Source organism: Canis lupus, chromosome 16, assembly GCF_011100685.1.
Source record: "Canis lupus familiaris isolate Mischka breed German Shepherd chromosome 16, alternate assembly UU_Cfam_GSD_1.0, whole genome shotgun sequence".
NCBI lineage: Eukaryota > Metazoa > Chordata > Mammalia > Carnivora > Canidae > Canis > Canis lupus.
This window is the reverse complement of record NC_049237.1, coordinates 18,032,419-18,058,953: the sequence shown is the minus strand read 5'-3', so window position 1 is coordinate 18,058,953 and position 26,535 is coordinate 18,032,419. Positions and strand designations below refer to the sequence as shown.

General features: G+C 46.3%; 1 protein-coding gene and 2 non-coding genes across 3 annotated transcripts in view; all 3 read right to left on the bottom strand.

Annotated features, from left to right (window-relative positions):
* DPP6 (dipeptidyl peptidase like 6) overlaps positions 1 to 26,535 on the bottom strand; it is an 825,076-nt gene that overhangs the window by 717,476 nt on the left and 81,065 nt on the right. The window lies entirely within an intron of this gene.
* Positions 786 to 888, bottom strand: MIR8851 (microRNA mir-8851). Its single transcript, NR_128802.1, has one exon. It is a non-coding gene; the product is annotated as a microRNA mir-8851 (primary transcript).
* Positions 11,880 to 12,000, bottom strand: MIR8850 (microRNA mir-8850). Its single transcript, NR_128801.1, has one exon. It is a non-coding gene; the product is annotated as a microRNA mir-8850 (primary transcript).

Sequence of the window (26,535 nt, the reverse complement as noted above, 5' to 3'; positions counted from 1 at the left end):
GCCTCTCCTCATCGCCTCTGACGCAGCGGGAGGGAAGTGAAGAGGAGGCAGTCAAGTCCGAGATGCTGCTCCAAACAGTGTGCACGGGCTTCTGCCCCAGGTCACCCCTCTTCGGAGCGCTGGGCCCCGGAGCTGCACACATGCGGAGCCTTCCTGGCGGCTGGCATTCACCACTCTGTAGGGACTCGTGGCAACTGACTCAAAGGAAATTACGGGAAACTTACTTGGCCATAATTCTCGGGTCCTGGGCTCACTCTGCATCCTCCCGCTGTCGTGCATCAAAGGGAGAGAAGGGCGGCAGGCCGAGCTCCCTCGAGGGGCTGCTGGGGGCTGACAGGTGCACAGTAAGTAGTAGTAAAGGTAGGTGTTCACTGGAGGCTGAGCCCTCACCAAGAGTGAGGAGGCTGGGAAGTTGAGTGCTCTCTCTGAGCGGGACAAGGCTGTCGGAAGCACTCGGGTGTGGGTGCTTACCCAAATCTCTGCAGCCCTCCCTTCCAGAGAGGATGCTACCCCTCCGGCAGCTGCCTCTCTTCCTCTCATCTCCGTCATCCCCTGTGTGGACCCCAGACTCCTTGGTGGGAGGATTCCTGCTCTCCATGCTGCACCCTTGACAGCGAGGAGCATGCGCCTCGCATCTCCTCCTTCAGGGCACTGACCATGGAGTTTGTCGGCTATGTCTGCTCTTCCCTTGGGTCACACTCTCTCAGTGCCTCATCTTCACCTTCTGCCTCTCCCCAGACATCGCTGGATCCTCACACGCTCCTCTCTTGGCTTCTCCACTCACCCCACGAGCTGGCAGGCAGTTCTCTGACCCATTTGCAAGCTGCAAAGTTATCTCCACAGAGAGAATTTGAGCTCACTGAGGTCAGAGAGCATTTAAACCTCCTGCAATTTGCAGAGGCTTGACCACGGGGTTGGAGAAAAGGCAGCACTAAATGAATACTCACTGAAATGCTCAGAATACAAAATAAATGGCATGGAAGTGCTGGCTGAGTAAAGAAAAAGCTCTGGATCAGAACAGAGAAGACCTGGTCTCAATTCCAAGTCTCTATCTACCTTAGCAACCCCAGGCTAACCTTTTAATGCTCTTGAAAGCTATGTGCAACATGGAGGTTTAGATTTTGAGACCCACAAGGGCTCAAAGTCACTGCTTAGCTTCTCTATCTCTTCTCTCTCTTCTTTCTGCCTCTCTCTTTGCCTTTACTCAACCCCCCGCCCTCCTCCCTGGCACCTGGACCCTGTGCCACATCATCAGGGAGAGTCTGTCTACCAGCTCTCCATGCAGAAGCTCTTCGGTATTTTTATCTGAAGAACTGAAAACATGCAGACATAGAATTCAGAATGTAAACAGAACAAGCACAGTTGGTGTCTGAAAGAGTAAGATGCATGTGGATGTGTCAGCACAGAACATCATACATTTTCATGTGAAACCAGGGCACGCCCAGAGTGTGACCAGCAAGAGAAACACAGATGGGACAATTCACGCATTCTATGAACAACCTGATGTGGGATTCCAGACTCCACAGTAGAAGTGGTGCCTGCAGAAACGAGAGCAAATGAAGGCTGCCTGGACCCTTGTATAAGCTCCCCGAGAGGGACTTTCTGTGACCTAGAGGAAGACTGATTTTTCTTAGAAAGACTGAACTTTACAGAACATCATCTATTATTATTGGCAACAGTTTATTATCATAAAGCCTCCATAAAGGCTTTATGAAGGAGGGGGCGGACCATAAGCTCGGAAGAACTAATTTTGAGTCATTATTTGTAAGCTATTACTAAATCAATAAGAGCACTGTCCTCAGAATTTGTAGACAACCACATTATAAAAGTGTTTCCTCTCGATGCAATTCTTTAATGAGTCTGTTCTCTGAAGGGGGGATTTGGAAAACAATACGACCACTTGATACGTCCTCCTTGCCCTGTAATAAAACCTCTCTGGAGGAAAAATGATTTGCTACTGAAGCCAGTTGCACTGTGTGGATTCAATATGAAGCCCAGTGCTGAAAATTAAGTTAAAAGGAGGAGGCGGAGAGGAAGAGGAAATAACATAAAGGGCGGAGGCACGTAAAGCCTGGAGAGAGGTGAGAGGAATGGGGAGACCAACTCCACACAGGACATTCATTTCCCTCTTCTAAACATCACATTATTCACAAAATTAAATTTAAAAAAGATAAGCTCTTAATAAATGGGGTGTGCGAGGAACAGCAGCTTGCCAAAGGTTCGCAGCCAGAACCCATGAGGTGCGAACAGCTGGTGACAGCCACTTCCCTTTGCCAATTATTAATATTAAACATTTGTATCTTCCACAACAAACATGATGGAGGTTTGCATTATTCATCTGTGTTAGCATCTTTTGAGATTGTTTTCTCAGCGCACTGTATTTGTTTTGCATTTTGCTGTGTTTCTGCCTTCCAACTCGCGTCAAGGGCCGGATGTGAAGCCCCAAAGGTATGGGGAAGGTGGCACTGAAGAAGGGGTGAGGTGGTGGTGGAATGCCATTACAAACCCTTTCTTATCCCCAAAGGATCCCTCTTAATTAAGAACAAACAGGCGCAGGAGGGGCTCCTGGGCTCTCCTGCAGGAGAGAAGCTCATCTGCAGGGAACCGCCTGGACCCACATTCTCCTCATGCAAATGTGTTCAGCCTGCTTTAATGAGTTTAAGTTCACCTTGATTTCCTCGGAGGATAAAGAGCAAGAAGCACTTCTTTTAATATCACTGTCACCCTGTGCCCTTAGCATGGGAACTGCCTGGAAAGTTCTCCTCTAGCGTGAGTGATGCAGTGTCATGGCAACCATTCTACAGAGAAGCCCAGACAGGCCAGGCTGTGAGCTCAAATCACTTGTGAACTGTTCTCTTTTTTCCAGCCACTGGGGCAGCTGCCTATTGCCAGGCTCCACAAAGTGTTGGCTTCCACTCATTCATGAAAAAAACCAAACCTGGGATTTTTTAGACTAGCTGCAGAGCGGATGAAATACCACCAAATGGGCGACTTGGGTATCTGGTGTTCACTCTTAACAGGGGCTATGTGCCGTTTGTTACACCAGTACCCATTTTCCCTCTCTCTCACTAACCCTATCATCACTGAGCATCTAGCAGGTGCCAGGCACCGTGTTGGGCTCTGTGGATACAACTGTATGACACAGATGTTCATGATCAATGCCAAAAGGAAGCAATCTCTAATGGGACAGGGGACAAGTGGACAGGCGACATGCTGGTGGCAGCACCATGATGGGTATGGGTGTGGTAGTTGCAAATTGCCCTGCTCCGGCCACCACGTGCAGCAGTGGGTGCCCAGCTGGCCCCCTGGGTGTGCACGGTTATGCCATGGCCATAAACATCAGTGTTTCCTCAATAGTCTCACATGCACTTCACACTGTTCTTATATACTGCCAGAGAAAACATTTCAAGTGGCTATTTCCATGTAAAATAAACAAAAACCTAACATTTAGACGATGCTTTATCACCCTCTGTGTATTTACCAATGCCTCATTTCATCTGATCTTCTCACCAGCCCTATGAAGAAGACAAAGAAGACATCATGACTATCTAACAGATGAGCCAACGGAAGCCCGGAGTCACCTGAGGTAACGTCGAAGCTTTGGCCAGGTTTCAAGCCTTGTGATTCTTAATTCAGATGTTTTATTACCAGGCACACCAGTTTCCTGGCATCACTGAGACAAACACGCACACTTTCAAAACTGAATGTTCAAATTTTAATAATTTATATGATATTGACTTCAAAAATATCTATTGAGCACAATGGAGACATAGCAAAAAAAAAAAAAAAAACAATAGACAAGGTCCTTCACTATTCTACGGGGGAAACTGAAATGTGAATCTATAACTATTTCTTTGCTTAATGTATTAATAGTGATACATGTGTAGAAAGGAAATAAAACAGAACAAGGAAATCACGTGAGGGATGGGGAAAGATTCTATGTAGAGTGGTGAGTAAAAGTCTCTCTGAGGAGGTGAAATTGGGTTGGTCTGAATGACGGAAAGGAGAAAGCCACATGCAGACCTTTACAGAGCACTCCAGGCAGACAAAACAGCAGAGAGAAAGAGTCTAGTGCAGAAATGAATTTGGTATGTCTGAAGTATAGAAAGTGGGCCAATATGGCTGGAGCATGAAGAGTGAGGCAAAGAGAGATCTTCTGAGGCTGGAGGAACAGGGTATGCACATCTTTAGATCTTGGAGAGCAGCTTCAGTTTATATTGTGCAAAAGGAAACCAAATAAAGCAGGGGAGTCATCCAACCTGATTTACATTGTGACAGGACCACTCTGGGTCTCTATGAAGAATAGATTATGGGAGGGAAGAAGGGAAGCAGGTGGGCCTTTTTGGGAATGACTTCAGTGACCCAAGGAAGAGACTATGGTGGCTAGGACTAGCATGGTGGCAGTGGTGCGGGGTATACTGAGTCACCAGAGATATCTGTGCAAGACAGGGTTGATAGGACTCAACAAATGGATTAGATGGAGCATGAGGGAAAAGAAGAATGAGTTACAGCTCAAAAGTGTTTGATTTGAGCTACTGGTAGCCAGTGGTGCTGCTGAGATAGACTACGGTAGAGGGACAATTTTGGTAGGCTGCATGGGTGACAAGTTTCATTCTGACTGGGTGAAGTCAGGAATTCTGAAAATTGAGTTTGGAGTTCAATGTGAGGACAAGGCTGGAGACATACAACTGGGAATCATCACCACATAGATAGTCGGTAAGTCCATGGACTTAGATGAGCTCGTCCAGGAATGAGATACATCAGAAAAAAGAAGGCAGAGCTTGAACTCCAAGGTAATCCAACACTTCGAGGTCAGAGGAGATGGACCCAATCAAGGAAATCGAAAAGGAGTGGCTAGTAAAGCAAGAGGAAAAAAATCGCAAGAAAGTGTTTCAAGATGGAGGTCAGCTATGTCAAACACTGCTGAAAAGTAAAATGAGGACAGAGAAGACATTGAGGGCAGAGGAGATTGTGATGTCCACAACTCCTGGATTGCATGGGGTTTGAGTAGAATAACCAATATTCAGGAACTTCTTTCTCACTCCACAAAGGAAAGTATGTCAGTGGGGAAAGTGTCCCCAAAATTGTGTTTATTAAAGTTCAAGTGTCTGAACAAAACATTGGATGATTCCAAAAGCATATTCTGAGCCCCATAAGGAATGAGTTTTACAAATATCCATCACTAGCCACGTAGGTGTTATGAGGTTGTGAATTAGGTGGTCTGACCTTTAATGGGATCATTAATGACAACTTCATCCTGGTTCCTTCAAGACCAGAACTATTGTTTCATTATCCTTTGGGACACAAGGAAAACTTGAAGGGAGGCTTCATTTTTAGTATAAGAGGGTTGTAGAGTAAGAAGACGTGAGGGACTGGGAAATGGAACCAGAATAGCTAAATCACATATTATTTTGACCAGAATAATGAGACAGTGAAACATCACACAGAGAGAGCCATAGACAAGGCAATCCTTAAGCTAGCAGAAAATTGAAACATTCTAGTAAATGGCAAAGGGGACACACCGGAAAATGATGAGCGCCTACCTCTCAGCCCTTTTGTACTAGTTCAGAAATTCCCATAGTCCTTAGCAATTTGAAGACTCTGGAGTGACGAAGGCCGCTCCTGTATTAGGTTCTCCTTACCTCAGTGATACTTTCCAAAACACACTAAACCACCTTCAATCATCAACACCTTGCCAGAATGACTTTCAGCTTTAGAACTTGAAGGTGAGGTGCACAAGCCAGAGAGAGCCCAAGAAAAACAATGGAGTGAGTGAAGAGGTGAGGGCACCTTGAAGGCAAAGGGGCTCAGAAGAAGCTGGCCGGTGAACAGCCCAAAATCCCTCTTCCCTCACACTTTGGGACCAGAGTGAAACTCAGACTTCCCTCTTTAAAGCCAAAGACAGGGGCTCCTGGGTGATTCAGTCAGTTCGGTGTTCAACTCATGGTTTCAGCTCAGGTCATGATCTCGGGGTCCTGGGATGGAGCTCCACATCCGGCCCTGTGCTCAGCATGGAGTCTGCTTAAGATTCTCTCTATCCCTCTGCCTCTACCCCTCCCCCTGCACTCTCTCTCTCTCAAATAAACAAATAATTTTTTTTTTTTAAGCCAAAGACAGTAGAGTTACTCAAAAGGGCCCTGGGCAAGAACTTACATTCTGCCCCTTGTGTAGACTGAATTTTCTAAAAGAATGGAAGCACAAGGGAGTAGGGTAGAGTCCATGCCCATCAAGGCAGGAAAAGGAAATGAGAATATGAAGTCATAGTCCGGAAACAAGATGATTGAGACAATAGAGTGTGCTCTAAATCATTTCCCTTGTGCCACCCTATTACAAGTGGAATCTGGACTCTAACTTCTTATGCCTATAAAATATGAATTTTACAATGTTTTCCTGAACATTACCAAGTGATATAATAGGATAGTATGAGGTTACTCAAGTGTGTACCCCTTATTTAACTATCTTTGGTTTTACCTAATTTCTAATCTCTAAATATATATATACCTAAATTTGTTTAAGTAAACCTGAGGCTTTTCTAAGGAATATTCTACACCAAAAGTTTGATTAAGTTTATTCTTCATCTTGAACTTCTTCCCAAAAAAGAATTTAAACATTGCAAAGCACTTAAATATATATAAAACAGAATGATTCAAAATAAGGTAGGAGAGAGCAGTGGCTCTGGTCATCACACACAAAGGAGTCATCAGACTTACCCTCCCACTAAGAAGGAATCCTGAAACTGGACAAAACTAGCTTCCAAGTACTAGATTAGAGACAGGGAAGGGGCAGCGAGCTCTGCCCAGGGTCACTGTCCAACCCACAGCACAGAGAAGTGTAGGCCAGGGGAGAGCATCCGTGAGTCTGCTCCAGCAGCTGGACTGCATGGGGGTGGGGACCAGACCTCTGATCTTGACCTCCACCACCAAGCCAGAAAACAACCCTCAACAGGCCGGAACTGAGCAGCCACGAGATTAATTGTCGCCTAGCACAAAACTCGAATTCTTTACAAGGAATAGAAAAATATTCTTATTCTCAACCACACAGAATCCGCAATGTGCTACATTCAATTAAAAGTTATTACACATCCAGGACCAAGAACCAGGAGAACATAATTCCACAGAAACAGGCCAGGAGATAACAGGCAGGCCAGGGAGATGGGTTGCGGATGGTATAGCAAGGCAAGAACTTTACAACCGTGATTATAAACTGTTCGATGGTTTAAATAAAGAGATGTGCAAAATACACAGTCCTTTTTAACTGGGTTATTTACCTTTTATTAATGAATTACAATCTTCTTTATATGTTCTAGATACAAGTCTCTCCTCAGATATAGGATGTGCCAACACTTTCTCCTCTTCTGTGCCGTCGTTACACTTCCTTGATGCTATCCACTGATGCACTAGCTTTTAATTGCGGTAAAGTCCAGTTAATCCATTTTTCCCTTTCTTGTTCATGTTTTGGGGGCCACATCTAAGAGATCATTGCCTACACCAACACCACACTTTATGATGCACTAGCTTTTAATTGCGGTAAAGTCCAGTTAATCCATTTTTCCCTTTCTTGTTCATGTTTTGGGGGCCACATCTAAGAGATCATTGCCTACACCAACACCACACTTTATGATCTGTTCTTCTTTTTCAGATGATACGCTTCAGCTCTAGAATTTCCTTCTATTTCACAGAAGCTGCATTGCCTGTTTTCTTCTAAAAGTTTGACAGTCTTAGCTCTTACATTTAAGCTTTTGATCACTAGGTTATTTGGAAGCAATGTTTCTGCTTTGTTTCGCCTTAAAGATAGTGGAATGGACTCTCGTACAGTGAGAATGGGAAGAAAATAAAGACACTGGCTCTCCAGTAGGATCAGCCCAGTATCACACCAGCAACCATGTCTTCTTCATGATGCCAGGAAGGTGACTTAGTGTTTCTAAGCCCAAGTTTTACCACCTGTGAAATGGAGACAGTACCGTCCACCTTGCCAGTGGCTGCTCCACCATTATTATAATTCTTCCCATCATCCCTGTACAGTTCCAACTTGAGAATGCTAGAGAGAGAACCACTACCCAGGGGTGTGAGGACCAGCTCTCCAGTTCCTAGGTGAGAGCTCCTCTGAACATCAGCTTCCTCATTGGTGACATGTGGGGTCAGGGACATCACCACACCATGCCTCCTGTTACAATCTCAGAACACGTTTGCCAAACTGTTCAGATTCACACTTAGGGAATGACATTTTTGTTTAAAAACCTGCTTTTTTTGTTTGATGGGCTTGGCTACCAGCACCAACCACTGTTTCCAAACAAATATTTGCCTTCAGTGACAGTGAATCCTTTGGGTCGAAGTAATAATACATAAAATCGGCATCTTTTACCTCAGAAAGAATTTTCTCAGTAAAAAGAAAAACACAGTTTTTGTCATTTCTGAGTTTTTAAAGTTCATGAACTGAGGTTTATTTTTTTAGGTCTCACAGCTGACTTGAAAACGATTCATTTTATCACTCCCTATCGAGATCAGCTTAGATTTCCGCCACCTACTGCGCTATGGAATGATCCAGAGACAGCGCTCAGAGTGTTAGTCCAAAACACTACAAATCAAGCAGTGGGGTCTCCTGATGAAAACACTAGCTAAAGAGAGGAGCTCTCATTAGCATCAGATGGGAGGCTCCGTGCGTTCATTTCTCATTGCTAGAAAGTAGGACAGTCATCAGCCCCACCATTACCCAGCCTGCCAAGTGGAACTTCTGTGATGCAGTCTGCAAGCCCTGGGGAAGTGAGCTGGATCAAGGGAGTTATTGTCAGGCCCTTCTCTTCTGGAAGGGAGGGGGGAGGGGCTATTGTGGCCCAAGGGAAGATGGTCATATCAACCAGAAGGAATTGGAAAGGACACAGAGGCAATGCACACATTTGATAGCGTTCTCGGTGGTACACTGGAGACCTGGTCAGCACAGCCCAGCTCTAGTGACTCCACTCCCTGCTCCTGAGGTTGCTTTTCCAGCTCCAACTGTTTCTGACTGGGATGGGAGCCAGATGTACCAGCATTTAAAATGCCAAATAAACAAAACCAAATACCATTCTTCAAGGGTTTTGTGGCCAAAACCAAATGGACCTGGGCACAAGTCTGGCACAGAAGCTCCTTCTCAGCACAGTTCCAATCCAATCGTGTGGTGGGTTTTATAAAAATTTCCAAACTCTGGGCCACTTTAGTGACCTCAGTCTAAATCTTCCCAAGCCAAGCTCCCTTCACTCATCACTGATAAAAATAAAAGCCCATTTTTTTAAAAAGAATTAAAGAGAGCATCCATTCCCTGGTTCAATCTTGAGTTGCTACCTGGATCGATAAGACAGAAAAACAGACACTGAGAAGAACACCTAATCCTGCATCTTTCCTTCTGTTTAAAATGAAACGAGATATTGATATGCAGGTACATTGGCTCATTAATTCATGAGGAATCATTGGAGGCAGCAGGCAGGAGACATTATGATAAATAAATGATTTTGGTTTAATTGATGAGTTCAGCTCTGACTTCCATTATTTCGTGATCCTGGAAGACTGGGTGCGGGGCAGTGGGTTCTCTGGACTCTGATGCTGCAACATGCCAAGACCCCCTGAGTGGCAGCTGGATCCGTCTATACGTCCTCCTGATAGTGCAGATGAAAGCAGCGCGTGCCTGTTTGCCAAGGCAGGTTTGCTGCATTCTGTTTCTGAAAGGTGTTGGCAGCAAAACCAGACCGTGGAGGAGAAGTTAAGCTGAGTTGTAGTCTTTATTTAGAGGCTTCTGACTAAAGGCAAAAAATAAAATCAAATAATAAAAAAGTCCAGTGTTGCTCAAACTAAGCTGGACTGATCTCCTTAGAGGCAAGCAGTCTCAGGGCAGGAAAAACCAAATACCAAATACCAAACAAACCCTGGAAGACAAAGGAGATGACTCCTCTTCTCTCTTGCACCAAACCCCGCCTAGCTGGGCCAGACAGCATAGGTGATGCACAGGCAATGCGCCTGGTCTAGGTGTGAAGGGACCTTAGGCCAGTGAGATGTCACCTTCTCTACACAAGACAGGTGAGCTGCATACAATGGCCTGATGATAACGTTCTAGCTTGCCACAGCGTCTGAGAGCATGGTTCATACACTGCATGTGTTTTCATGCTCACGTTACACAATTTAGCTGCATCCTTAGCTCTTTACACGGCTGAGAGGCCATGGTGGGTGAGAAGGTGGCAGCCCCTCTGTGGCGAGGCAGGGCAGCCGCTCCACGCTGTGAGGGCTCGGGGCTCAGCAGAGCAGCAGAGACACACGCTGTCATTTTCCATCTGAAAGGGTAGAAGGAATTAACGAGCTAGAGTGTCATTACTGAAAGTGAACTGTGGCCGGGCGTAAGAAAGAACACCATGATTCTCTTGGAGTGCCCAGGGTCCCCGCTCTCCATCTGAGCAGCAGGAGGGGCCGGCCAAGCAGAGCTGTGGGGTTCCTCCCGTGGAGCCGGACGGAGGGGTCAGGATGACTCACATGGCACCTGGAAGCCGGTGGCATTCTCCTGAAGCCTCAATGTTCGGAGGTCACCAGGCCAAGGTGAGAGTTGGCTAAATCCCATCTGTCTCCCGAGGAGGATGAGCTCATGGTTCAAAGCCCTGCCTGCGCTGGCTAGTCAGGCTGGAGCACCTGAGATGCTCAGACCATATGCTACAAGCAGGTGGTGGCTGCCTGCGTGTGGGGGCACTCTGGGCTCCCCAGGGACCTGGCTTCAGCTGGCCTCAACCTGCACAAACACAGCCACTGGGGAGAGGCAGCGCAAGTGAAGAGCAATGCAGCTTAGTAAGAGAAACCCTCCCTCTGCTCCTGGTTTCCGGAAAAGTCCTCACTAATTGATAGTGGGGGCAAAAGTTGTTTGGAAATTTACCCGCTATGTGCTGGAGAGAGAACTGTGGTGGAAGCTGTTTTCTCAGAGAGGGAGCTGACATGCCCAAGTCCTCTTGTGCATATCTTACATTTATTATTATAAGTAATAGTCCTTATTATGTACTCCCCGCAGCTGCTGATCTGGGAAAGACGGAATCTTCTGCGAGGCTTTTAGACACAAGACCCTCAGGAGAGGTACCAGTGGATTTAAAGGAAGTAGAAAAATTCTGCATTTGTACTTGGCAACGGCAAACCCTTCCGGGGGCTCTCAAGAAGTTGTTTTTCCCAGCTCCAGTCAGTGAAGACTTGCTTAATTCTAAATCCACAGTCCACATGGGAACACAACACACCCAAGCCATGTAGTGGGGGTAAAGTGCACTAAATGGCAGGCAAGCAGCCTGAGCTTTGGGCCCAGTTCTTCTAGGACCCGCTTCTACGGGCAGCAGGTGTCATCCGGCCCCACCAGCCTGGACTTTGGGCTGGGAGGCGAGTGTGGGCATCTGGCTCCCTGCTTTCTCGGGGCCCTGGCCTTTTGCAAATCACCTGAGTTTTCTGAGTGTCAGTTTTTCATCCTTAAAAAATGCAGAGATAAATGGCTGCGCAGTTGGACTAGGCAATGATAAAGTAAAATGTCAGTGAGGGCATAGGCTCCACATAATGAAGGTTCCCACTGCTTAGATTTCATTGCCTGAAGGTCATTTGTGGTGGTAGAAACTACTCCCCACGTTCACCAGACTGGACTGTTTTCTTCTGCACACAGGGGGACGCCCCTGCACAAGTGGCGGCATGCTGGCCCCAGGGGAAGTGGACTGCAGAGGTGGCCGTCATGCTGGGCTGCCCAAGTACAACCCTGTCTATCCTCTGTCCACGCTCCTGGGAGTGCAGGACCCTGAGATATGCAGCCACAGAGGGAAGAGAAGAAAGAGTTAAAGCATTTTGGGAGAGAGACCAAGGAGCCACCCACTGGCAGGTGACCATGTGCCCCTAAGACACACCTGCTGGGTTAAGCCACTGAGATGAAGAAGTGTTGGTTCCAGAACCCAGCTGCACACTGAGCAGTACACTAATTACCTGACCTCACACAGCTCTTAACCTCCAAGTGCTGGTTCCCTCATCCATAAATTGGGGATAACTGCATTATCCAATTCTCTCTCACAGGATTGAGAACAAAGAGCTTATGATCCTTGGTCGCTCGACTGAGGAATTTCTAAAAATGCTGATGCCTGAGTTTTCTTGGAAGACATATGAGAGCCCTTCTCAAGGTGGGGAGCTCAGTGTGCACATCTATAAGGCTAGGTGGGTGACCGGGAAGCACATAAAGTGGTGAAAGCCATGACAGTAAATATGAAGTCACTCTAAATAGTGAAAGGAGAAAAATATTTACACTCAAATGTGAGTATGGGACTGTCCTACACGTGGAACAAATAACCATCCATCTGAGTGAAAATGCGCAAGGCAGGGTGAACAAGCAAGTGTCAAGTGCAGCTCCTTCTGGGGTCCTCATCTCCCCTCACCACGGTTCAGCACCCCTGGGTGCCACTCACATTCCTGGGTGCTGGCCCTGAGTCCCTGATGCCTGGGAGTCATCCCCTAACCTGCAGCAGTTCTGGAAGAACCATATGTCTTCTCAGGCAGACAGCACCAGTGACCCTGAAAACCCAGGCCCCTTTCTGGGAGGACCCTCCCCTGTCCAGAAAGCCCAGGCTGCTCCATGCTTCTGTTCCCTGCGCCAAATACCCAGCAAAGCCAACCAGGGTCACAGAGGACTACGTCCCTGGTTATGTGTGCAGCGACCCTGAACATATCACAGCAAACAACTGTAGAAGGCATCCTTGGTGCCACGCACTCTCTTAGGCACCCTCACAAGTTGCCTTTTCATGGCCACCCCATGATGGGCGAGGTATGAGGTGTAACCACAGCCTCTGTTTTCTCGTGAGGGATGGAAGCACAGAGAGGTTAATTAACTTGGACAACATCCCACTGCTGTTCGCGTGGACCGCATTTGAACTCTGGCCATGCGGCTGCAGAGCCTGCCCCCGAGTCGGCATTATGTAATCCTTGGCTTTGCTGGCAGGAGAGACCAGCCCTGGTTGAGCCCTTTTTGTGATTTCAAAGCTAGCCGAATTTAGCCCTTGAGCACACCTGTCGATGCTCAGAAAGGAGCTGGAAGGAAGCACAGATAACACAAGCTGGGATGAAACCTATTTCTGCCTCCAGCCGCTTAATTTCATTTTCCCATCCAACGAAGACCATCCTGAGGCCTGCAGGTGGGACCAGTTCCTACTGACTGGATGTCATAAAAGCTTGAACTCCAACATTTTGGGGTCTCCCCAGCATCAAGGGAAAGCACCGGCTGTTAGTAATCGTTTATTTGTTATGTCAGGACCACGGAGAGCGCAGACACTCCTCCTTCCTGAGAGCCTTGTCTGGAGCGCTGCTGGGGCCCCTCACTACTAACTCCTTGGACAGGACTATGTCGGGCTGTCCGCAAGGCCTGGCAGCTCCTCATGTTCCACCCAAGGCCACCCTTACCCCCTGAGACCCGGAGCCTCCAGTCCCACCCCCTCTGTGGAGACAAGGCCGGCAGGAGCCAATCCCTTCGGGAAGCACACTGCCTATAAAGATGACTGCCCCAGCTCCAGGGACGACAGCTCTGGAATGCAGAATGCCCATCCAACCTGCAGGTGAAGTGGGAGCCCAAGGGAAACCTCCCACTGTCCCCTTCACTCTTCCCAGGCATGTAGGCCACAGCTCCAGCCGATCCCATCCTTACTGACAGGACAGCAACCCACCTGGTCCAGACTCCTGGGTGTCAGCTGCTCCATCTAGGCTCCTCCTGCCATGGCCCCTGGAGCTTCCTCATATCAGGTCCACTCTTCCTACCTCTCTGTAAGGATCCCCAGCCCCCCAAACTGAATCTTTGGTGAGCTACTAACTAATCCTAATGACTTCACATACTTCCTTTCATTTAAAGAGAATCAGAAGTTGGATCTCAGGGGGACACCTGGATGGTACATCTGGTTAAACATCCTACTCTTGGTTTTGGCTCAGGTTGTGATCTTGGGGTTGTGAGATCGAGCCCAATGCCTGGCTCCAAGCTCAGCATGGAGTCTGCTTGAGTCTCTCCTCCTCTCCCTCTGCCCCTCCCCTTCACTCTCCTCTTTCTCTCTCTCTACTAAATAAATAAATCTTAAAAAAAAAGAAGAAGTTGTATCCCAGGGTCTGACCACAGATGCTAATCACCAAATATTTTTGCCTCCATCTGGCTAGAATGAGCTCCCCTATGTACAACTATGCCAAGCACTGGGGTCCCCTGGACAGAGCCGGCTCCTCCCAGATGGCACAAATAGCCATCAAAGATTATCCCACAGGGCTAGAGCTACACTGGAGTCAAATCAAATAAGTTATTTTCTTGAGGTAAGAATTATGATAAAAGATCTCCAAGATGGAATCTAAAAAATAAATAACCCTTTTCAGATACTCTCCACTCCCTTCAATTGTTTGCTAATATACATACTGAAGAGCAGAATTTGTATCCTGCCAACACTGCTTTTTGCAGGTCACAAAATAAAGTTCTATCTTTTTTCAGGTCTGATTGTACCCTCTTTTTGAAAACCATGAGCACAAAGAAAAAAGCAGACGGAAATGACATCTTTTGACACAACAGACCATAACGACCCTCTTTAAAACCATTAGCAGCTGTCACAGGAGACAAATGTGCAGAAAGCATAGCTTGGGAGAAGTGCAGCTTACACTTGAGTTCTGTATGTGTTACAAGTAAGACACTAAACTTAACATTTCGATCCAATAGAAAGTCATAGAAAATTCTCCCAATAAACCACAGTCTTAAGCCTTCCAAAGCTGATAGGAAGATTCTAGATAATTGCAGATAGAGGAGCAGAGAATGGCTTCTCTTGCTCTTAAAGGCAATCTCTGTGGCTTCAAACTCCACATACAAACATTCTTTAAAAATCAATTCAGAGTTTAGAGGACTACATTTATCATTTATCATTTTCTGTGTATCTAAACTGTAGTTACCACTGAAGCCACAGGAAACCCCCACGTATACTTTTTTTTATTTTCATTCAAGCTTTATCCAAGCTTTCATTCAAGCCTGAATCCCAGAAACTTAGTCCTCTTTCTTCAGCATTAATGGCCCTAGGAAATCTTCACACTTTGGACATAAACCTGAAATGATGATAAAGGAATGTATGTACAGAGCCTCCTCAATTTATAATGGAGTATATCCTAATAACCTGCCCATGGTTGAAAATACCACTAAATCTACCCTACAATCCAGCAATTGCACTACTAGGTATTTACCCTGAAGATACAAATGTAGTGATCCGAAGGGGCACCTGCACCCCAATGTTCATAGCAGCAATGTCCACAATAGCCAAACTGTGGAAGAGCTGAGATGTCCATCAACAAATGAATGGATAAAGAAGATGTGGTCTATATATACAATGGAATATTACTCAGCCATCAGGAAGGATGAATACCTACCATTTACATCAACATGGATGGAACTAGAGAGTGTTATGTGGAGTGAAATAAGTCAATCAGAGAAAGACAATTATCATGGTTTCTCTCATCTGTGGAATATAAGAAACAACACAGAGGATCATAGGGAAAGAGGGAAAACTGAATGGGAAGCTATCAGAGAGGGAGAAAAAACATGAGAGACTCTTAACTCCAGGATAAACAAATTGAAGTTTGCTGGAGGGGAGAGGGTGGGAGTAATCGGGTAATTGGGTGATGGGTACAAAGGAGGGCACGTGATGGGATGAGCACTGGGCGTTATATGCAACTGACAAATTACCGAACACTATATCTGAAACTAATGATGTACTATATGTTGGCTAATTGAATTTAAATTTTAAAAATGCATTTCATATACCTAGCATCATAGCACAGCCCACTTTAAGTGTACTCAGAACACTCACGCTAGCCTACAGTTGGGCAAAATCATCTAACACAAAGCCTACTTGACAATAAAGTGTCGAGTATCTCCTATAATGCATGGAACACTGTACTCAAAGTGACAGACAGAATGGATGTGTGGGTACAGATGGCTGCTCATGTATTGGCTGTTGACTCACACGATTGTGTGGGTACTGGGAGCTGCGGCCACCACCCAGAATCACAGGGGAGGGTTGTACCTCCTATCATTAGCCCAGGAGAGATCCAAATTCAAAATTCCAGGTAGGGTTTCTATTGAATGCATGTCACCTTTGCACCATTGTAAAGCCCAAAAATTGTAAGTCAAACCATCATAAGTCAGGGGCTGCCTGTAGTCTCCTATCCATTAAAATGCTTCTCACATTTAATTTGGAGACTACAAAGTTAGTCTTCCTCCTACTTTCTCCCTGTGAGCCAAGACATGACAGATGCCTCTCATCTAGTTGCTACCTGGTAAATGTTGGTTGATATATTAATGGCTAACAGAAAAAAGTTCTAAGAACCACACCTTTATACCAGTTTAGGAGTCTTAAACCTCAACAAGTCTATAAAAACAACATTGAAAGTGTGGGTAAAAGTCAGTCATGACCATCCCTTCCATGTCTTTACTACAACCACCATCCAAATGGCTTCTTAGGCATATACTGGGTCTAGACAGGTTGTTAATAGCATCAGTGAGACCTCAAGACCTATCCAAGTCCAATAAATTGCACTAATCGTCTCAATTCTTCATGCTTCCTTTATCCATAGCCCATTTGACATTGCACTTCCTTTTGCAAAGGGAGTGGAGCCCATTTCCCCATCTCTTGGCCACGTGACTTGCTCAGAGCAACAGAATGAGGGGAAGTGACAGAGTGCCTGTTCTGAACCTATAGGTCAAGAGCACTTGCACGTAGCCCTTGCTTTCCTGCATTTTCTTCTCAACCATGCAAAGGTCATGCTTCCCCATCCCAGGAGGAAGAGAAGGAGAGGCACATGGCACAGAGCTACCTCAGCTAAGACTCCCCTAGTAGGCCCCATTTAGGGTAGAGGCCACAGCATAAGCAGGAGCAAGCCAGCCAAGCAGCTGACATATGACAAAGCGCAGCCAAGATCAGCCAAGCATGGATGCCTGATTCTCATAAGTAATGGCTGGTGTGTTAAGTCCACCGAGTCTGAGGGGTACTTAAATAGCAATATCTCACTGATACATCCAGCAAATGCATCCCAAAAACTGACGGCATTTTGTGTCAGGATGGTGTCAGACAAGCTCAGCTTCTGTCAAATGACTATTGATTTCAAGCATGGCTAAACTCATATAATACTGATTTGCCTCTTAAAGCATTCTTCATAGTTTGAAACTTACATCCCCAGAGTATCCACACAGATTTAATTTTTTTCTTTCAATCTCGTTATCTGGAACATACACATTAGCAAAGACCTGTGGGATCCAAGTAGTGCATTTTGGATGCCGTTCCACGGCCGTCAGACTGCTCCATAAGGAGTTCTGTGGTCGGTCCGCATCAGTGAAGACGTCCACTCTCGGAATAGAATGGAGCAAGGCAGTCCGTGTAAAGTCAGCGTCAACCTCACTTTTCCCTTTGGTTATAACCTAACCTTTTGGAGGTCTCAAAAATTAACCAAAGCCCTTTTCTCCTTTCTTGAAAACCTGTTGGAAAAATCATATTCCATTCTTTTTCTCCCTCCAAATGGCCCATTTTAATCTGAACTCAGGGCTCTGAAATGCCACCAGGGAAGCTATCGTGACATTTGCAGAACAGAAAGATAGTGACAGACTCAGGCAGAACTGGGACATGGGCAGGCATGGAGGTTTCTAGTCACCCATACTCCTCCCTTTGAAGGCCTGTGGCCAAATCTCTCAGTCAAACCCACCCCCTTACACTCTTTACTCTGGGCTTAGGTCTGCCTTCGGTGGTCTGCTGGTGCCCTCAAACTCTAAGGCCGAGATGGCCACTGGACACACACATGGTATCACTCCTCCCTCATCCACCAAGGATAGCATCCCTTCCTCTAACACCAGGGGACAAATCCTCAGAATCCTTCTCAACACAGCTCCCACCAAGTGACAGTTCTCATTACATGAGCAACTCTATTCATCTAGATCCATCCATCACCAACCTCCCATTTAACTCACTAAGAAATACTGCACCAAAGTCTCCAGGGCTATTCAGGCTCCCGGATACTTAGTATATCATGAGGTATTGTGCCAGAGGCAAACGTGCAACCAGGAATGAGATGTTTCCAAAACCTCCAGGAATTCTTGTGTTTTTGAAAATGTTTGGCCTTGAGGCATATAGCTGAGCAATGCAGATCTCTCTCTGGCACTGCTGCGGGTCTATAAAGAGATATTTGGGAGCAAGTCTTGCTTTTCATGATGCACAAATTCTATTACATGGGCAGCTACTTATTATGCTTAGGAGCAAGCTAGTCGGAGGCATATGCAACTGAGACCCCTTTTTCCCCCCAGAATTCATAAATGCCCATGATATTCGAAGGTTGAACACCTGCAGTGTGCTAAACATGATTATTTACTCAAGCTCCATGAGATCCATCTACCTGGCTCTGCTTCATAGGACAGCTAAATTTAATATCTAAACTGTATTTTTTTCTTCAAGTGTTTCATAAACTTAGAAAAATATTTTAAAAGTTCATACCGCAGCAATTTTAGAAAACAATATATAACACAGATCTGTAAGTGTCGGGTGCCCCACTGTGGCACAGGCCATGAAACCTGCAGGTCAGAAACGCTTGGGTGTCCCCGCAGGGTGGGGACCACACCAAGCCGCTGCCAGGTGGCCCCTGGAAAGTGGGACCTCATCGGCGCCTGCAGTTAGTACCCTGGGGGAGTGAGAAGAAATCATATGGATTCCTTTCTGCTATTGCAACTTATTTTTCAAATACAGGATTTTTGCCTATGAATGGTCTATAACCACATTTCAAGTGAGGCCAATCTGTAGGAACTATTTTTTTCAAGATTTTATTTATTTATTCATGAGAGACACACAGAGAGAGGTAGAAACACAGGCAGAAGGAGAAGCAGGCTCCCTATGGGGAGCCCGATGCAGGGCTCGATCCTAGGACCCCGGAATCATGACCTGAGCCAAAGGCAGACCACTGAGCCACCCAAGTGCCCATCCATAGGAACTTCTAAAGTATGGTAATTACCAGGAAAAACAGCACCCATTAGAAGTAATAGAGGCCTTGGAGGTCATCCAGCTCAAAGACATTCAGACACTATCTGATGCCTCCTTGCAGAGCCCTCAGGACACCGGGGATGGCCCAGGTTGGGTGGCAAGTGAGGATGGGGCTCCAGACCTTCTGTCTATACCTCCATCAGCCACAGCACAGTCTCAGGGGAGGTTTTATCTACGGATCTTCCTTTAACGGATTTGTCTGGAGAAATGGCTTAAAGTTGAACACCACAGTGTCCTATTCTCTCCATGGGAATCTAGCAAGATGTAGTTCTGACCATCAGTGATGAGGACCCTGAGATCCACACCTTCCTCGCAGTGTTGGGAGCCATCTCTAAGAAGAGTCACCGAGCGCTCCAAATCTTGACAGACAGGAACCTCTAAGGTAAAGAAGGCATTGCTTCAGGTCCTGCATGCTGATGTGCAGGTTATCTGAAGCTAGGCTGCATGCAGGGTGGGCTGATCTTCAGGGCACATGTGAGGGGGAAGTAGGGCAGGGCTGAGAGGTAGAGGGCAGGGCTCTTGGGCAACCTGGGAGGACCATGGTGGGCGGAAAAAAAAAAAAAACCCTTCATGAAAGCTGTGATCTATCTGCCTGTCCTGGTCTCTCTCATCCTCTCCTGGGTCAGCACTCTGGGTCTGGCCTGAGCTCGCGAGCACACCTGCCAAGCATGGCTGCGTGGTTCAGTGCCTGGGCTCTTGGTGGACAGCCTGGCCTACCTATGGGGCTGCACGACCATGACAGGTCACTGGGGTTTCCATCTATGACAGGGAAGTTGGTATTAGTCCCAGAGTTGTTTGCAGTGGGTGAATTAAAACATGCAGAAGGATTCCTGAAGCAGATTGTTAATACCAAGGAGATGTAAGCTACTGTGAGTATTTCCCCTCTTACAGCAAATGCTTCTTAATAAATGAAACACTGATGGCAAAATGGCCTTCCCATGGTCAGGAAACTCTGTTTCTCTGATGTAAAGACTAGAACCGTGTTATTAAGCCTGCCAGGTGCAGTGGAAGGCCAAGCCCCAGGCTGAGTGCATGCAGGAGGGGGTTCCTCCCCACTGGAGAGCACATGGGGCCTGGGCAGGAGCTGTCATCCAGAACATCAATGCATCAGCGACTGCAGAGGTTCTGTCAGCCACTGATTCTTCTGATCCGGAGACAAGGAACTAAAGCCTTTCTAGATGCCCCTGATTCACATTAGCATGAAATTAATGGGGAAGCAAAATCCTATCTATTTGCTGTTGTCTGCGCCTCTCCATTTTATAGCTCTTTGGGGGAATCAAATTCCAACATCTTGATTTAAAATGAAAATGTCAAAATATTTTGTGCCGGTGGAACAATGTTTAGGTTCTTCGGTAATTTTCCCGGCTGGTTCGGACAATCGCAAAATATATTTGTGCTCCAAAGAAACATCGTCCAGAACCTATTCCCCTTCCCATCCACTGGAGTTCTTGGTGCTAAATGCATAATGGCATTTGTAAACATTACACAGCAAAGTCACTTCCACTGATCTTCCCAACTATTGGAATATAAGTTTTCTGCCTTTGAGAAGTTTTTTTTCTAAATGCATTTTAATCTTGTTTCTCTAACCAAGCTGAAATTAAAGAGTAATAGTAAGTAGAACAGAATATGACTATAGAAAAGGCTCCTGTAAGGAGCTGATTGCCCCTAATTATGACTCGATTTGCATTACATGGAACAGGGTGGCTCTCGGGAAATACTCACCTAAAACACTGATAGGTTTACACAGCAAATGCTGCATGGATTTTTTTTTAAGATTTTCTTTATTTATTTAAGAGAGACACAGAGAGGGCCCATAAGCGGGGAGCAGGGAGGGAGGGACAGAGGAAGAGGGTGCAGCAGCCTCTCTGCTGAGCAGGGAGCCCGGCACGGGGCTCGATCCCAGGCCCCCAGGATCATGACCCAAGCCAAAGGCAACCACCAGATGCCTTGCTGCATGGATTTAGAGAAGCCAGAAACCCATGGGCCCCTCTGAGGGCAAGAAGGCTGTGACGGGAAGAGAGGATATGAGTGAACAAGACACCAGCCACAGGTTTCCTGAGAAGTGAGCGCCAAACTATCTAGCAGCCTCTGCACCGACCACAGGGTGACCCATATGTGCACACAGGGCAGGTGGCCTCAGGAGGTCATTACACCTCAAAGCTGTGCAAACTTCTGCAGCCTAATTGTATATCTGGTGAGCTGACGCCCAAGGGACAAAACCACATGCTCTCCCCCGTGGTCGCAGAGCAATGATGGAGTCTGAGAAGATCACGGCACAGGCACAAGACCATGCAGCCCAGGCCCTGGTGGAGGGCAAGGGCAGGCGGAGCTCTTCACACGGCACCCACTACGCTGGGCAAACGGGTCTCACAACAGGCCCCGGCTCCCACTCCTCAGCACCTCAGCACCCTACAGTTTCCAATGAACAAAAGGGAACTTCTGTCAACACGGAGGAATATTACTCACTCATTCACCAGAGAAACAGAGATAATGGGACATGGATATTTAAAACCGCATCAGAGTAACGGTTCCCAGCATGGGTCTCAGCTCTGTTCAGGTAAGCACATCCGAAGCCAACACTGGGGCAGGAAAGCAGGACAGGAGACGGCTACCCTAAGTCCAGCCTGGTGGGGACAGGGTGATTGGTGAGCATCCCAAGGTGAAGGTGATGTTTGGGCAGGGCAGTTTCAATATTCCATGCCGTGGCTTCCTTCTGTGCCCAAGTTTTGCTTCAGTTCAACCTTGGAAGACTGAGACGGAGCCTCTAGACTTCACTGCTGTGCAAGCTGCCACCTAATAATATGCTAACAGGTGCAACACTTGGGCATCCTGAAGGAGTCATCCACCTGGAGGAATGGACGAGCTGGTGTGATTACAGGCATGAGCGAGAGAGGGCTGCACATCGCCTTCCTAAAAGTTACATCGCTACCTGCCACACTGAGGGTAGTTTCACTCTGCAGGCCACGTCCAAAAGTGACTGGGCATTTATGAAGCACACACAGATACCACCAAGGAGAGATTTTCCTTCCTTGTGGGACAACTGTGTTTTGGAAACCATATCATATCGTCATAATACCCATTTTCATTATGTTTTATTTATTATTTGTGGCATCGAATTACTTTTTGTTGTCTGCAGATCATTTGCAAAAATCACCTCCACTGGGAATGATTTAATACTTGAAAACTCAGAAGTTATCCAAAAGGCTCTTTTTTTTAAAAGGTTTTATTTATTTATTCATGAGAGAGACAGAGAGAGAGAGAGAGGCAGAGACACAGGCAGAGAGAGAAGCAGGCTCCATGCAGGGAGCCCAACATGGGATTCGATCCAGGGTCTCCAGGATCACGCCCTGGGCCGAAGGCAAGCGCTAAACCGCTGAGCCACCCGGGGATCCCCATCCAAAAGGCTCTTAAAGGAATTACCCGAATGACTAGCGAAGTAACAAGTCTAAAAGGCAAAACATACACACCCTGGTTCGTATTTTTTTTTCTAATCTATATTTTAACTCCACAAATCATTTATAATACATTGTAGCTATGAAACATTTATGCACCAAAAAATGGCTTGTTTCAGTTCATCCTAAGTGGCTAGGTCCAAAGGAGTGGCAGAGGCAGTGTTTGGGGGAGGGAGGCGACCACTTCTGTCTGCACCAGGATGGCTGGGAAGGTATTTCTGAGAAAAACACTGGGACACGAGACTTGAAAACTCAGGAGAAATTCTCATGCTTCCTGTACCTCTATGTCTTTCCGAGAAAAGAGGAACTGATTAGCTAGTGAAAACATTTAAGAAATAATAATTAAAAAAAATTATCCAGACCCTGAACATGATTGTTTTCACCCTAAATCACTTCTCTTCTTCAAACCAATACCATGTGAGATGAAAGTAGGCATGAAGCTCCCACAGCTTCAGGTAACACAGTGACACGGTCGGGCATGAACCCTGCAGCTGTGGTCTCCAACACCACCCTCAGCCCGGCCACGTGTGAGCTCAACAGCAACACCGCCAAGAGTCCACGCGTGCCATGGAAATGCTGTTTCCTCTTCCTGCCTTTTCCGAATCACATTTAATGGCTGTATGTCAATATGCTGCAGGCACGCTGTAAGCAAGGCAGTATGAAATATTTCTGCTAGGGGATGTTATCAAGCACAACATCCCCTAAATCACTGTATCCTGTTGGCTCTGACTTCCATTCTTCATAGAAGAACCCCATGGAGACATCATCCCCTGGGTTTCACTAACAGGAAATGCTTAGAGAGTGGATGGCTTGCTCCCATCCAGGACTTGTGGCAACAGCACCTGCAAGGGCCTTCCCACCCTGCCTTGGCTGCTAGGAAGTCAAGAGCTCTGTCAGCGACTTCTATCGAGCGACCTGTGCAACATCACATCTCTGTGCTGACCGTCACTGAGACTGCAGCCTTCTGATTCCCAGATTCCCTTCGGGCTGATTCCTGCCATTATTTACCATACACATTTAAAGGACCATGCGTTTTCAAAGCTTCCAGAAATCTCAGATGGAAAAGGCAGGTTGAAAGCAACCAGCTCTAATGCTGGACCATATCTCACCTGAGGAATGCCAAATGCCTGCTTAGGGCAAATTAAAAGCCTCTAAGCATCTTCCACAAACAAGTTAAGTGGAACTCTCTGCAGGGAAGAGAAGTGTGAGTGGGGAAATGTTATTTTTTCATAAGCACTACACAAAAAGTAAGACTTAATTCACACCTGAAGTCAATATTACTTTTGATGAGATTTCATTTAGAAAAAAAAAAAAAACTACTCCACAACTAATCAGAATTCCCAGGAAATTAGATTTTTAGGAGAGAGCTTTTAAATAACAAGCACCAGAGAAATAAGTTTAGGTCACTGCCTCATCGGCAACTTCTAGCAGATGTTTGGGACCATTACAGATACAGCCAAATCGCTCAAGCCCTGCATTTCCTACACGTCTGAACCCGCTGTCGGTCTTCATCAGACAGACGGCTCTCCCTAGACTCTACTAAGGAGCACACGACAGTTACCTCAGATCTACCTAAAACAGCTAACAATAAAGTTAATGCTGGATACAAAAATGATTTAAAAATCGGCCCCTAGGTAGCTTCAATCCACTGCCCTATCACACACCCCATTATAACAGAAGTTTTATTGAAAATGGATGGAGCTGGCTCCACAGGCAGGCAGAGAAGTTGCTAGTATGTGGGATGAGAGAAGGACTGGTTTCCTAAAAATATCCATCACACTTTTTTATTCCCTTATTAGAACTTTGGTCCTTTGAGTCTCTTCGGGGAAGAGGCAGCACACTGCAGAAACACACCGAGCTGGGGTTAGTGAGATGGTCTGGATTTGAATTCACATCAATCAACCAAAGAGCTCCTCACCTCACCTGTAAGAGGAAAGAGTTGAAAGATATATCTCCAAGGCCCCTTTTAGCTCCAGCATCATATAGCATGATTCTACAATGTCAAGTCCCTGACCCATCAGCTGTGATACAAGTTTCTTCAAGAATCCCCTTCTGGAAGACCCTGATTGGACGTCACACTTATGCAAGAGGTCCTAGAACAGGGCCTGGTAATGCCTTAGCAAAGATGGTCTGGAACTGGGGCATGACGTGCTGCCCTGAGTGCAGGGAGGGGATGCTCCGGGTGGCTGAGTATGATGGGCTGTGAACTGTGATCTGTTTTCCATCTGGTCTAGAACCAGCCCCAGAATGATCTTGGGGGAATAAAGAATGATCAGCCCAACTCCAGCAAAGGCGGGAGGATTCATGAAGTAAGTTGTGTGCAGGGAGAGTGAAGAAGAGGAGCAGGTGCATGTTCCTCTTCAAAATTACAACTTCGGTGTTAGAGATGCCCACTGTGGTTTGCTGGAATTTGCTGCTGAAGCTGGTATTCCAGAAAGAATACACCGGTCAGAGAACCTGGGGTCTCTGAGGCAGATTTTCGTAGGGCGTGCTGGGCTCTGGGAGGATCACTCCCACGCAGTATTCCTTACTCAGGTGAAATAAACTATGAATAAGTCAGTGTCGACTTTGAGGAAGTCACAGAAGGACAGCCTAAAAGTGTGTTTGGAAGATGGCAGGCGCGATCTTGGTGTTGGATCCATTGCTTCAGTCAACATGCACCCATCTACTTGAATCAACATTCATAAAACCCCTATTGTGCATGTTGTTTTCATGTATATATATATTAATGATATGACTATATACACACATGTGAAATGAGGGAGGGAGAGGACAAGCCAGGAGAAGGACTGGGGATGCGATGCTGGAGAAGCAGCTCTAGGGTTGGCAGATTAAGAGAACTTTCGGGCATGACTGGGTCCTGGAGTCAGCACGTCCATCACAGACTGCCGGCCGATAGGCAACAAATGACTCATGGGTGCTATATCCTCAAAACAGGTCCCTTGGGCACTGAATGAGCACCAATGCAGTTGGATAAAGTAAATAGGCTCAGACAAGAACAGCGAGAGCACAGACGCTTTCAGTAAACGTACATTAGTTTAACCCAGGCATGAAGACTAAATATCCCCAAAGCAAAACAGAAAACAAAAAACAAAAAACAATTTTTTTAAAAGATTTTGTTTATTTACTCATGAGAGACACAGAGAGAGAGAGAAAGAGGCAGAGACACAGGCAGAGGGAGGAGCAGGCTCCATGCCGGGAGCCCGACGTGGGACTCGATCCCGGGACTCCAGGATCACGCCCTGGGCCGAAGGCAGGCGCGAAACCACTGAGCCACTCAGGGATCCCCAAAACCAAATCTTTTTATTTTATTTTATTTTATTATTATTATTTTTTTTTTTTTTTTTTTTTAGGAGTTACAGTTTATTCTTGGAAAAAACAAAGTCCCCCCCAACCCAGAAAGGTTCCCAAGGGGGCCCTGCCCCTGTAAATGTTCATTTATCTTTTTGACCCCAGCTTCAAACAAGGATCATTACGATGCTGCTACTTGGGTAAGAGGCTCCTCCAGGTATTGCACCAGGGCCTGGGCCTTGGCCTTGAGCATTCCGAAGCCAAATCTTTTTAAAAAAATTAGCATTCATTTTTTTAAATTACAAATAAATTATTTTTATTAGAATCGTTACTAAAAACTTACAGGGGAAATTGTATAGCTTTGCTTGAATGCTTACTTTCGTGTAAGAATGTAAACAATTGAATTTCAGGAAGATATAAGCGGGAACTTGAGAGGTTTTTCTTTATTATTTTTAATAAAACAACACCAAAAGGATCACTCTCAAATAAATATTTTAAAGTATCTGATTCCCTAACGGGAAGAGGCAGGGAAGGACCATCACAATGCCCTCCTCAAAAAGCAGTGAGCTCTATCACCTTTGCAAAACTTGTGTGGGCCTCCCCCCTCCCCTGCATCTGTTCTGGGCACTGGCCACGGTCCCTGGCCCTTAGGTCAGCCACTGGCTCTCCTTCCATATCTGTGGTCTGCAAATGCTGACTTCTTTCTCCAGCGTTTAGGAAACCATTTCTCCTGCTGCTATAAGGACTGTCACA